General features: G+C 48.9%; 1 pseudogene; it reads right to left on the bottom strand.

Moving 5' to 3' along the window:
• Positions 1 to 8,775: 8,775 nt before the first annotated feature.
• LOC134612207 (malate dehydrogenase, mitochondrial-like) lies at positions 8,776 to 9,763 on the bottom strand (annotated as a pseudogene).
• Between the last annotated feature and the right edge of the window lie 1,329 nt (positions 9,764 to 11,092).

Here is an 11,092-nt window from a genome sequence, read left to right on the forward strand (position 1 = left end):
GATGTGTCCCCAGGTATTGTATGCTTTGTGTCTCATAGCGGAACGGGTAGTCCGTTTTTAGTGCTGTTAGGGCATCTGTGGGGATGTGGATCGGTAGGGCTTCGGTTTTATCGAAGTTCAATTTGTATCCCGATTAGTGACACAAAATTTTCGGTTCGCGAACGGCGAACGCGAACTTCCGCAAATATTCGCGAACCGGCGAACCGGGCGAATCGCCATAGACTTCAATGGGCAGGCAAATTTTAAAACCCACAGGGACTCTTTCTGGCCACAATAGTGATGGAAAAGTTGTTTCAAGGGGACTAACACCTGGACTGTGGCATGCTGGAGGGGGATCCATGGCAAAACTCCCATGGAAAATTACACAGTTGATGCAGAGTCTGGTTTTAATCCATAAAGGGCGTAAATCACCTAACATTCCTAAATCACAATGGATATGGATTGACACCTGACATATGACATATTGACACCTTGACATATGGATTGACACCTGTCCTCAGAGACCCTGATACACACTGACACAGAGCAGAATAGGGACTGTTCCCCCTACATAGGGTCACTTGGCAGATATGGATTGACACCTATCCTAAGGATCCCTGATACACACTGACACAGAGCAGAATAGGGACTGTTCCCCCTACATAGGGTCACTTGGCAGATATGGATTGACACCTGTCCTCAGGGACCCTGATACACACTGGGAGGGGGGACCTACTGTCCTCCCCTGGCCCCCACCCCTGCGTGGTGGGTGGGGGCCATAAAAATAATGAGGGGGGGACCTACTGTCCTCCCCCCGGCCCCCACCCCTGCGCGGTGGGTGGGGGCCATAAATCACAATGGGGGGGAGGACCTACTGTCCTCCCCCCGCCCCCACCCCTGCGTGGTGGGTGGGGGGCCATAAAAATAATGAGGGGGGGACCTACTGTCCTTCTCCCCAGCCCCCACCCCTGCGTGATGGGTGGGGGCCATAAATCACAATGGGGGGAGGACCTACTGCCCCCCCCAGCCCCCACCCCTGCGCGGTGGGTGGGGGCCCTAAATAAAAATCCCCCCCTAATCAAAGGTGACTAGGGGTCCCCAAGCCCCTAGTCACCCACCCCCCAGCCCCAAAAAAGTTACCCCCTACCTACCCCCCTCACCCTAAAAAATAGTGAAGGGGGAATAAAATAACTAACCTGTAAAGAAAAATTCAACTTACCATTTGACGTCTTCTTTTTTCTAAAATCTTTTTTCAGCCCCAAAAAAGGCCAAATAAAAAGCCATAAGAACCGACGCAATTTAAAAAAAGCGCAAAAAAAAAAAAAGCGCAAAAAAAATAATCCATCTTCACCAATGGAGGGCTCCGCGCAGACTGAGCTCTGCAGGGCGGGGGAAGGCTTATAAAGCCTTGCCACGCCCTGCAATTAGGCGAAGAACACTCTGATTGGCTGGTTTAAGCCAATCAGAGTGCTCTTTGCCATTTTACACAGCGTGGGAAAATTCCAAAGAACTTTCCCACGCTGTGTAAAATTACACAGAGCACTCTGATTGGTTAGATTCCAAGCCCACCAATCACAGTGTTCTGTGTCATTTTACACAGCGTGGGAAAGTTCTTTGGAATTTTCCCACGCTGTGTAAAATGACAAAGAGCACTCTGATTGATGGGCTTGGAATCTAACCAATCAGAGTGTTCTGTGTCATTTTACACAGCGTGGGAAAGTTCTTTGGAATTTTTCCACGCTGTGTAAAATGACAAAGAGCACTCTGATTGGCTTAAACCAGCCAATCAGAGTGTTCTTAGCCTAATTGCAGGACGTGGCAAGGTTTTATAAGCCTTCCCCGCCCTGCAGAGCTCAGTCTGCGTGGAGCCCTCCATGGGTGAAGATGGATAATTTTTTTTTTGCGCTCGTTTTTTTTTTTTTTTTTTTTTATTGCGTCGGTTCTTATGGCTTTTTATTTGGCCTTTATTGGGGCTGAAAAAATAAGATTTTAGAAAAAAGAAGACGTTAAATGGTAAGTTGAATTTTTCTTTACAGGTTAGTTATTTTATTCCCCCCTCACTATTTTTTAGGGTGAGGGGGGTAGGTAGGGGGTAACTTCTTTTGGGGTGGAGGGGTGGGTGACTAGGGGCTTGGGGACCCCTAGTCACCTTTGATTGGGGGGGGATTTTTATTTAGGGCCCCCACCCACCACTCAAGGGTGGGGGCCAGGGGAAGAGGACAGTAGGTCCCCCCTCATTATTTTTATGGCCCCCACCCACCGCGCAGGGGTGAGGGCGGGGGGAGGACAGTAGGTCCTCCCCCAATTGTGATTTATGGCCCCCACCCACCGCGCAGGGGTGGGGGCCGGGGGGAGGACAGTAGGTCCCCCCCCTCATTATTTTTATGGCCCCCACCCACCGCGCAGGGGTGGGGGCGGGGGGAGGACAGTAGGTCCTCCCCCATTGTAATTTATGGCCCCCACCCACCACGCAGGGGTGGGGGCCGGGGGAGGACAGTAGGTCCCCCCCCAGTGTGTATCAGGGTCCCTGAGGACAGGTGTCAATCCATATCTGCCAAGTGACCCTATGTAGGGGGAACAGTCCCTATTCTGCTCTGTGTCAGTGTGTATCAGGGATCCTTAGGATAGGTGTCAATCCATATCTGCCAAGTGACCCTATGTAGGGGGAACAGTCCCTATTCTGCTCTGTGTCAGTGTCTGGAGGGAGTATCTGCAGTAATACAGAGTGTCTGGAGGGAGTATCTGCAGTAACACAGGGTGTCTGGAGGGAGTATCTGCAGTAACACAGGGTGTCTGGAGGGAGTATCTGCAGTAACACAGGGTGTCTGGAGCGAGTATCTGCAGTAACACAGGGTGTCTGGAGCGAGTATCTGCAGTAACACAGGGTGTCTGGAGCGAGTATCTGCAGTAACACAGGGTGTCTGGAGGGAGTATCTGCAGTAACACAGGGTGTCTGGAGGGAGTATCTGCAGTAACACAGGGTGTCTGGAGGGAGTATCTGCAGTAACACAGGGTGTCTGGAGGGAGTATCTGCAGTAACACAGGGTGTCTGGAGGGAGTATCTGCAGTAACACAGGGTGTCTGGAGGGAGTATCTGCAGTAACACAGGGTGTCTGGAGGGAGTATCTGCAGTAACACAGGGTGCCTGGAGGGAGTATCTGCAGTAACACAGGGTGCCTGGAGGGAGTATCTGCAGTAACACAGGGTGCCTGGAGGGAGTATCTGCAGTAACACAGGGTGTCTGGAGGGAGTATCTGCAGTAACACAGAGTGTCTGGAGGGAGTATCTGCAGTAACACAGAGTGTCTGGAGGGAGTATCTGCAGTAACACAGAGTGTCTGGAGGGAGTATCTGCAGTAACACAGGGTGTCTGGAAGGAGTATCTGCAGCAACACAGGGTGTCTGGAGGGAGTACCTGCAGTAACACAGAGTGTCTGGAGGGAGTGTCTGCAGTAACACAGGGTGTCTGGGGGGAGTATCTGCTTGTAACATTTATATGCACTTAAAAAAAATAAAATAAAAAATAATAAATTGAAAAAAATTAATAAAATGGTTGCAACTTCCAAATTAATCTAAAATGGATGCTGTCCAGTAGGTGGGAGGGTCTGCTAGGGAGGGTGTGCTGCTGATTGGCTGGAATGTGTCTGCTGACTGTATGGTACAGGGTCAAAGTTTACTCAATGATAAAGAATAGGGGGCGGTCCGAACATCGCATGTGTTCGCCCGCGGTGGTGAACGCGAACATGCTATGTTTGCCGGGAACTATTCGCCAGCGAACCGTTCGGGACATCACTAATCCCGTTATGCTGGCATAGTCGTCTAGGAGGGCTATTAGTGGTGGTAAGGAGGTGACAGGTTCTGTCAACGTGAGTAGTAGATCGTCCGCATAGGCCGCTATTTTATATTCCTCGTTTCGTATTCGGATGCCGGAGATGGCTTCTGTCTGGCGGATTTTTTGGAGGAGGGGTTTTAGTGATAGGGCGAAAAGGAGAGGGGATAGAGGGGAGCCCTGTTGTGTATTGTGAAGGAGGGGGGTTGGGCATTTGGTATGAGGAGGTTCGCTGTGGGGCAGGAATATATGTTTCTTATGGTCCCTACAAAGATTTCGGGGAAGCCCATTCTGTCTAGGGTGGCATACAGGTAGGGCCAGAGGATCCGGTCAAATGCCTTTTCGGCGTCTAGGGAGAGGAGGAGAGTAGGCTGTCGTTGGTGGTTTGCTGTCCAAATTAGGTCATATGTTCTTCTAGTGTTGTCGCACGCTTGACGGTGTGGGATAAATCCGACTTGGTCCGGGTGGATTAGTTTGGGGAGGAAAGGGTGAAGTCGGTTGGCTAGTACTTTAGTGAATAGCTTAATGTCGGCGTTCAGCAGTGATATCAGTCGGTAGTGTCCAGGGTCTGTATGTGTCTTGTGGGGCTTGGGGAGTAGGCATATATTGGCTTGGAGCATATCTGAGGGTGGGGCATCTCCGTCCATTAGGGCTGTGAATAAGGCCAATAGTTGTGGTTGGAGTCTTGTTGAAAATGTCTTGTAGTAAAGCCCGGAGAAACCCATCTGATCCCGGGCGTTTGTTGGGTTTTAGAGTTTTCATGGCTTGTGTTATTTCTTCGAGTGTGATGGGTGTGCTGAGCACCTGTTTCCCTGCATCAGTGAGCGTGGGCATAGGAATTTGGCGTAAAAAAGTGTTTGTTCTGTCTCGTATTTGGGAAGGGTCGTGTCTCGATTCGGGATTGTGGTCGTATAGGGAGGAGTAATATTCTTGGAAGACTGTCGCGATTTGATTCGGGAGTGTGTGTTTTCTTCCGTCTGGTGTTTGGATTTGGGCGATATGTTTGTTGTGTGTCCTTTTATGGAGTCTGTGGGCCAGGAGTGTGTCTGTCTTGTTAGATTTTTCATAAAACATCTGCCTGGTCCATTGGAGGGCCTTCTTGGAGTCTTGTGCCATAAATTTTTGTATCTCCTGTCTGTGTGTTTGTATTTGGGACAGTAAGGCGGGTGTTGGGTCAGTTTTGTGTTGATGTTCCAGTGTTCTTAGAGCTGTGAGGTGTGAGGTTGTTGTTTTTTTAACCACCTCCCGACTCCACTGCATCGAATTGTCCCCCTAGTCACCCCCAAATGTCCCTATTTTTTATCTTTATTTTGTGCCCGGACCTAAGTCCTGGGTGCCGCCATCTTTGTGTGGGTAGATGAAGTCCGTGTGGGGCACGTCATCTGCCCACTTTAGACAGCACTGTGAAATTTCCCCTCATGCCTAGTTAAACACTTTGGCATTCGTTATGGGAATTTTGTCTATTCGTTCGTCAGAAAGACGAAGGAATGAATCGAAATTTCAGACAAACACCGAATATCGGTGTTCATTTGTTCAGTTTATTACCGTCTCGCAGCTCCCTCCTTGTAACATTTAAAAAGCCCCCCCCTCACTTCCAACAAGTGGCCCCATGGTGGGGCATCAATTCAGGAGCATTGTGTGTCCCCCAGCCCTCACCTGTGCATGAGGGCTATGCAAATAAACGGGGGACATAGGGTCCCCCTTGGCCCCCACTCATGAATGGCGGGTGGGGGTCCTCACCCCCAGCCCCCACCCATGAACAGCAGGTGGGGGCCCTTAATGGAAATGGGGGGGACCTATTGTCCTCCCCCCTGCCCCCACCCATGGGCGACTGGTGGGGGCCCTAAATGAAAAAGAGGGGGATGACCTATTGTCCTCCCACCCATGGGCGTACACAGGGGGGGGGGCAAGGGAGGGCACTTGCCCCCCCCCTGGATTTTTAAGCTTGTTCTGCTATTTTTGGTGTGATTTAAAATGAACTGCAATACCGGCGCCGGCCAGTAGGTGTATGGAGAGAGACAGGGACAGGAAGCTGCATCTATCCCTGCCTCTCTCTGCTGGGTGTAACCGCAGGGGAGCAACACATGCAGGCAGAGACCGCCTACAGATCAGGTAAGTGAGGGATGGGGTGGGGTGGGGGTTAAAATAGCCTATATATTAGGGGAGTATGGCATGGGGGGGCAGCAGCCTATATATTAGGGGAGTATGGCATGGGGGGGGAAGCAGCCTATATATTAGGGGAGTATGGCATGGGGGGGGCAGAAGCCTCTATATTAGTGGAGTATGGCATCGGGGGGGGGCAGCAGCCTATATATTAGGGGAGTATGGCATGGAGGGGGCAGCAGCATATATATTAGGGGAGTGAGGCATGGGGGGGGGAGCCTATAGATTAGGGGAGTGAGGCATGGGGGGGCAGCCTATAGATTAGGCAAGTGAGGTGTGGGGGGGGCTAAATGAAGAGTCATCAAGGAGCAGGGGCAGCAAGGAGCAGGAAGGGTCTTGAAGGAGCAGGGGCAGCAAGGAGCAGGAAGGGTCTTGAAGGAGCAGGGGCAGCAAGGGGCAGGAAGGGTCTGCAAGGAGCAGAAAGGGACAGAAGGAGCACAAAGGTAAAGGAGCAGAAAGAATCAGAAGGAGCACAAAGGTAAAGTAGGAGAAGGAGCAGAAAGGGTCTGCAAGGAGCAGAAAGGAATCAGAACGAGAAAGGAGCAGAAGGGCGCAAAATAAGCAGAAAGGAGCAGAAAGGTAAAGGAGCATAAGGAGCCAAATATAGAAGACAGTGTCAGAAGAAAAGAAGACTGTCAAATGAAGAAGAAGAAAAGGAGATTGGAGCAGGAAGGACAAATAAAGTGAACCCTCCACTTTATTCTGGACAGCACATCATAAGGCTTTGGCACCTGGGCCTGGCAGGAATACTCTGGACCTTCTCATCTCCCAGGTAAAAAAAAAAATCAATGTTAATGTGTTCACTTTTATTTACTGAGTGTCAAGAAGCACAGAATGCCGCTGGGTAGGGGTGTTGCTGATTGGCTAGAGCGGTCAGCTGGCACTCTAAGCCAATCAGTAGCTCCCCATTCATAAAAAAGTTTTTAAAAATTATGAACCGAGAACTAGCGATTGGCTTAGAGCGTCAACTATCAACTCTAGCCAATCAGTGGCACCCATGCCTGACGTCAATCTGCACTTCCTGACACTCCGTTTCAGATGCCGAATACCACTGAGGGACCTGGAGGAAGCCTTTGGGGTTAAACCATTTGAGAGCGGTTTAACCCCTTAAAGGAAAGAGCACCCAGGGGCTTCCTGGCATCATAGCATTTTCATTTAGATGAAGTTGTTATGGTGACCAGAATGTTCCTTTAATTTGCTTACAAACATGTATTCCTGACACCATAGTTGTGAAAACGCTATTCACCCTGGCTTTATGTGATAACGACTATGCTCCTCCCCTTCATGACACTGTCAAAAACGGGCCAAGCATAGATGTCATTACAATTATGCCCCCCCCTGGAAAAATTCCTGCGGACGCCCATGCTCCCACCCATGAGCGGTGGGTGGGGGCCCTAAATGAAAATGGGGGGAACCTATTGTCTTCCCCCCATGGCCCCCACCCATGAGTAGCGAGTGGGGGCCCTAAATGACAATGGGTACAACGACACCTATTGTCCTCCCCCCCGGCCCCCACCCATTAGCGCCGGTGGGGGCTCTAAATAACAATGGGGGGGGCCTACTGTCCTCCCCCCTGCCCCCACATTCGGGAATACCACCCATGAGGGGCAGGTGGGGGCCCTAAACAACAGTGGGGAGGGCCTACTGTCCTCCCCCTGCCCCCACATTCGGGAATACTGACAGGAAGCATCGCAAGATCACGGAGGAAAGGTGAGAATTATGGGAAATTGCTCTGACCACAGGAAATGGAGCACACTTTGCTCCTCCGCTGGTCAGGTGTATGAAAAATTCATAAAGACAAAGTAGTCCCTACTTTGTCTTATGTTTTAAAGAAAACTAGATCAAATAGGAAGAAACAGAGAACAGATACTAAGAGAAGGAGAGAAGAGGAAGCAATTAAAGAAAGGTAAGTTCGGCATGACAGTGCCACTTTAAGCATTACAGGCTGGACATATTCTCTTCCTCTGAAGCTGCTTTTGGGCGGACTGTTCTTCAAACTGTGGCCTACTAATTTCCCTCCCATGTTTCCTTTCGGGATCTTGCTATATCCCACTTGTTTCAGTACTGTGTTCTTTGTCTCCTATTGCATAATAAATTATATTTTGCAGTATTTGGTCTCCGTATGGTTATTTAGATAACTGTGGATGGAAGGAGAAAGCTGGCTTTTATGAGCATGACTGCTGACCCGGACCAAAACCCCCACCACCCATTGCCCAATAAATACACAACACCTTTTGTATGGGTAAGGGCAACGGCCACAGCTTTATTAATAAATTATTGCCAGCGTCCACAACCGGTCAGCTGTTGGGGGGGGGGGATTACCAACAGACAGCTCTATCAAAATGACCCACGAGTCCAGAGCAGCCTGCCCCCGCCATCAGCTCTCAGCAGGCTGCAAATCCCCAAGCCACGTGGGCACTTCCTTCCATTTCTCTTCGCTGGCCAGGACTACCGCCACCACGGTTCCTCCCTACCACGCCTCCCCACAGTCAGCGCCTCCTCAATACCAGGGGATCTTGCCATATCCCACTTGTTTCAGCACTGGGTTCTTTGCCTCCTATTGCATAATAAATTATATTTTGCAGTATTTGGTCTCCGTTATTTAGATAACTGTGGGTGGAAGGAGAAAGCTGGCTTTTTTTTTTTTTTTATTCTTTATTTTTCTTGTGCATAGATTGACAACAAGTGTGTAGAGCCACAACAGCATCTACAAGCATTTCCATAACATTTCACAGTGTGGCAGTTTAGACGGCACATTTTTATTTTTTTTTGACATTAGAAAGAAAAATAGTTTTAATTTTTAAACTAAATCTCACATGGTTGCAACATTACATCAATGCCACTTTTCCCCAACAGAAGAGGAGTGGAGAAATATGGGCTCTCAGTTTCTTCAGACCTGACAAAAGCACATTCAATAACACCCTCCTTTCCATTTATAGCATCCAGAAGAGAGAAGACGAAGCGAGCACCAGCATAGGCCATTGACAGAGTGGCGGAACCTGATCCTGCCTTAGCTTTGACAACTTCAGTACCAGCCTCTTGAATTCTTCCAACGAGAGCTTCCAGCTGATCTTGGGTAAACTCTACTTTTGGGGTGCTCTGTGAAATCAGAGGGATGATGGTTTTCCCAGTATGACCACCAACCACAGGGATGTTAACACGTGCTGGATCCAGCCCCTTCAGTTCAGCAACAAACGTGTTTGCTCGTACAATATCCAGTGTAGTTACACCAAAAATGCGGTTGGGGTTGTAAACACCATGCTTCTTGAATATTTCAGATGTGATGGGAATTGTTGAATTTACCGGGTTGGCAATGATACAGATCATGGCTTCAGGGCAATGTTTTGCACATGCTTCAGCAAGGGTGGCCACAATGGAGGCATTTGTGTTAAATAGATCATCACGTGTCATACCAGGTTTTCTAGGTACACCAGCAGGGATGACAACAACATTCAGAGCCTTTAAGGCAATCTGCAAGCTGATCTGGTCCAAGGTAACCTGTGACTTTTGCTCTGGTTTCGATGTGACTGAGATCTGCAGCTACACCCGGTGTGTGAGCAATATCATATAGAGCAAGTTCACTTATCAGAGGACTATTTTTTAACAGGAGGGATAGTGGCTGCCCAATGCCTCCCGATGCTCCAAGGACAGATACACTGGAATTGTTCTGCGCGGTGTTGGCGAGGCCCGAAATGAGCACGCGGGCTGTGGGTCTGGCAATACGGGAGAACATGACGGCGGGGATAACACGCTAGACGGGCAACCTCGACTGACTCCAACGACCTCCAGCAGCAGGAGTCGACGGCACATTTTTTATATTATATGAAGATATCAAGCTCTTAAACATCGTTTTTGTGGTAAAACATGCTAAGCTAGACATGCATAAAACAGATCTAGTTTATAGGTGTGTAGCTTGGGTGTAGTGTGACATATAGGCATTAGGGGTAGATTAACTATATGTGAAGCTAGCAAAGGAATCAGTATATTATATGAAGCAGGCTAGTTCGTTAAATATATGCCTTTGTAGCGCGTTACAAATCATAGAAAATAAAAATAAAAGTAAATGCTGGACGATATGCTTGTTATATACCCAACATGTCTTATGGAAAACAGCACGAGTAGTCTCAAGGAGCTTTACATTATGTCACATATTCTGCACTTTTTATGTTAGCATGCATACATGCCTAATGGGTCTGCCCATACGTATGACCAGTTATATGATTCAAAAGGCAGAGGATGAGAAATCCTCAGGCAGGTTCATAGATTATTATTATGCTTTAAAGTAGTTATGATAAACGACTAGTGGTTAAAGGAGATTCTTTTGCCCCAGAGACCCCCTCGACTATACAGCAAGCTGAGTAGCTCTGCCCCTCAGGTTAATTAAAGGTTAATAATGTAAGGCAAGTGTTAATAACAGAAAGCAGACATCAGTAAGAGAGGGCCCAGATTAAAGGTTAAACCTCAGAATGGTATTAAATTATACAACGTGGTGGTCATAGGCGTGCGCAGCCCATTGCATTAGGGTGTGCACCCTAAAGCACAAGCACACGTGGCGTATATATATATATACACACACACACACACACAAAGCTGTGTGTGTGCTGCGTGAGGGTGCTGTTAGTGTGATGTGTGTGTGAGGGTGCTGGTAGTGTACTATGTGGGTGAGGGTGTTTGTGTGTGCGTGCTTGTGAGGGTGCTGTGAATGTACTGTGTGTCAGGGTGCTGTTTGTGTGTGTTTGCACTTGTGAGGGTGCTGTTTGTGTGTGAGGGTACTGGTAGTGTGCTGTGTGTGTGTTTGTTAGGGTCCTGTTTGTGTTTGTGAGGGTGCTGTTTGTGTAATGAGTGTGAGAGTGCTGTGTGTTTGTGAGGGTGCTCTGTGTGTTGGTGCTGTGTATGTGTGTTGGTGCTGTGTATGTGTGTGGGTGATGTGTATGTGTGTGGGTGATGTGTATGTCTGTGGGTGCTGTATGTGTGTAGGTGCTGTATGTGTGTAGGTGCTGTGTATGTCTGTGGGTGCTGTGTATGTCTATGGGTGCTGTATGTGTGTGTGGGTGCTGTATGTGTGTTGGTGCTGTGTATGTGTGTGTGTGGGTGATTGTGGGGGGTGGAGGTGCCGGTACAT

Source organism: Pelobates fuscus, chromosome 5 (assembly GCF_036172605.1).
Source record: "Pelobates fuscus isolate aPelFus1 chromosome 5, aPelFus1.pri, whole genome shotgun sequence".
NCBI classification, from domain to species: Eukaryota; Metazoa; Chordata; class Amphibia; order Anura; family Pelobatidae; genus Pelobates; species Pelobates fuscus.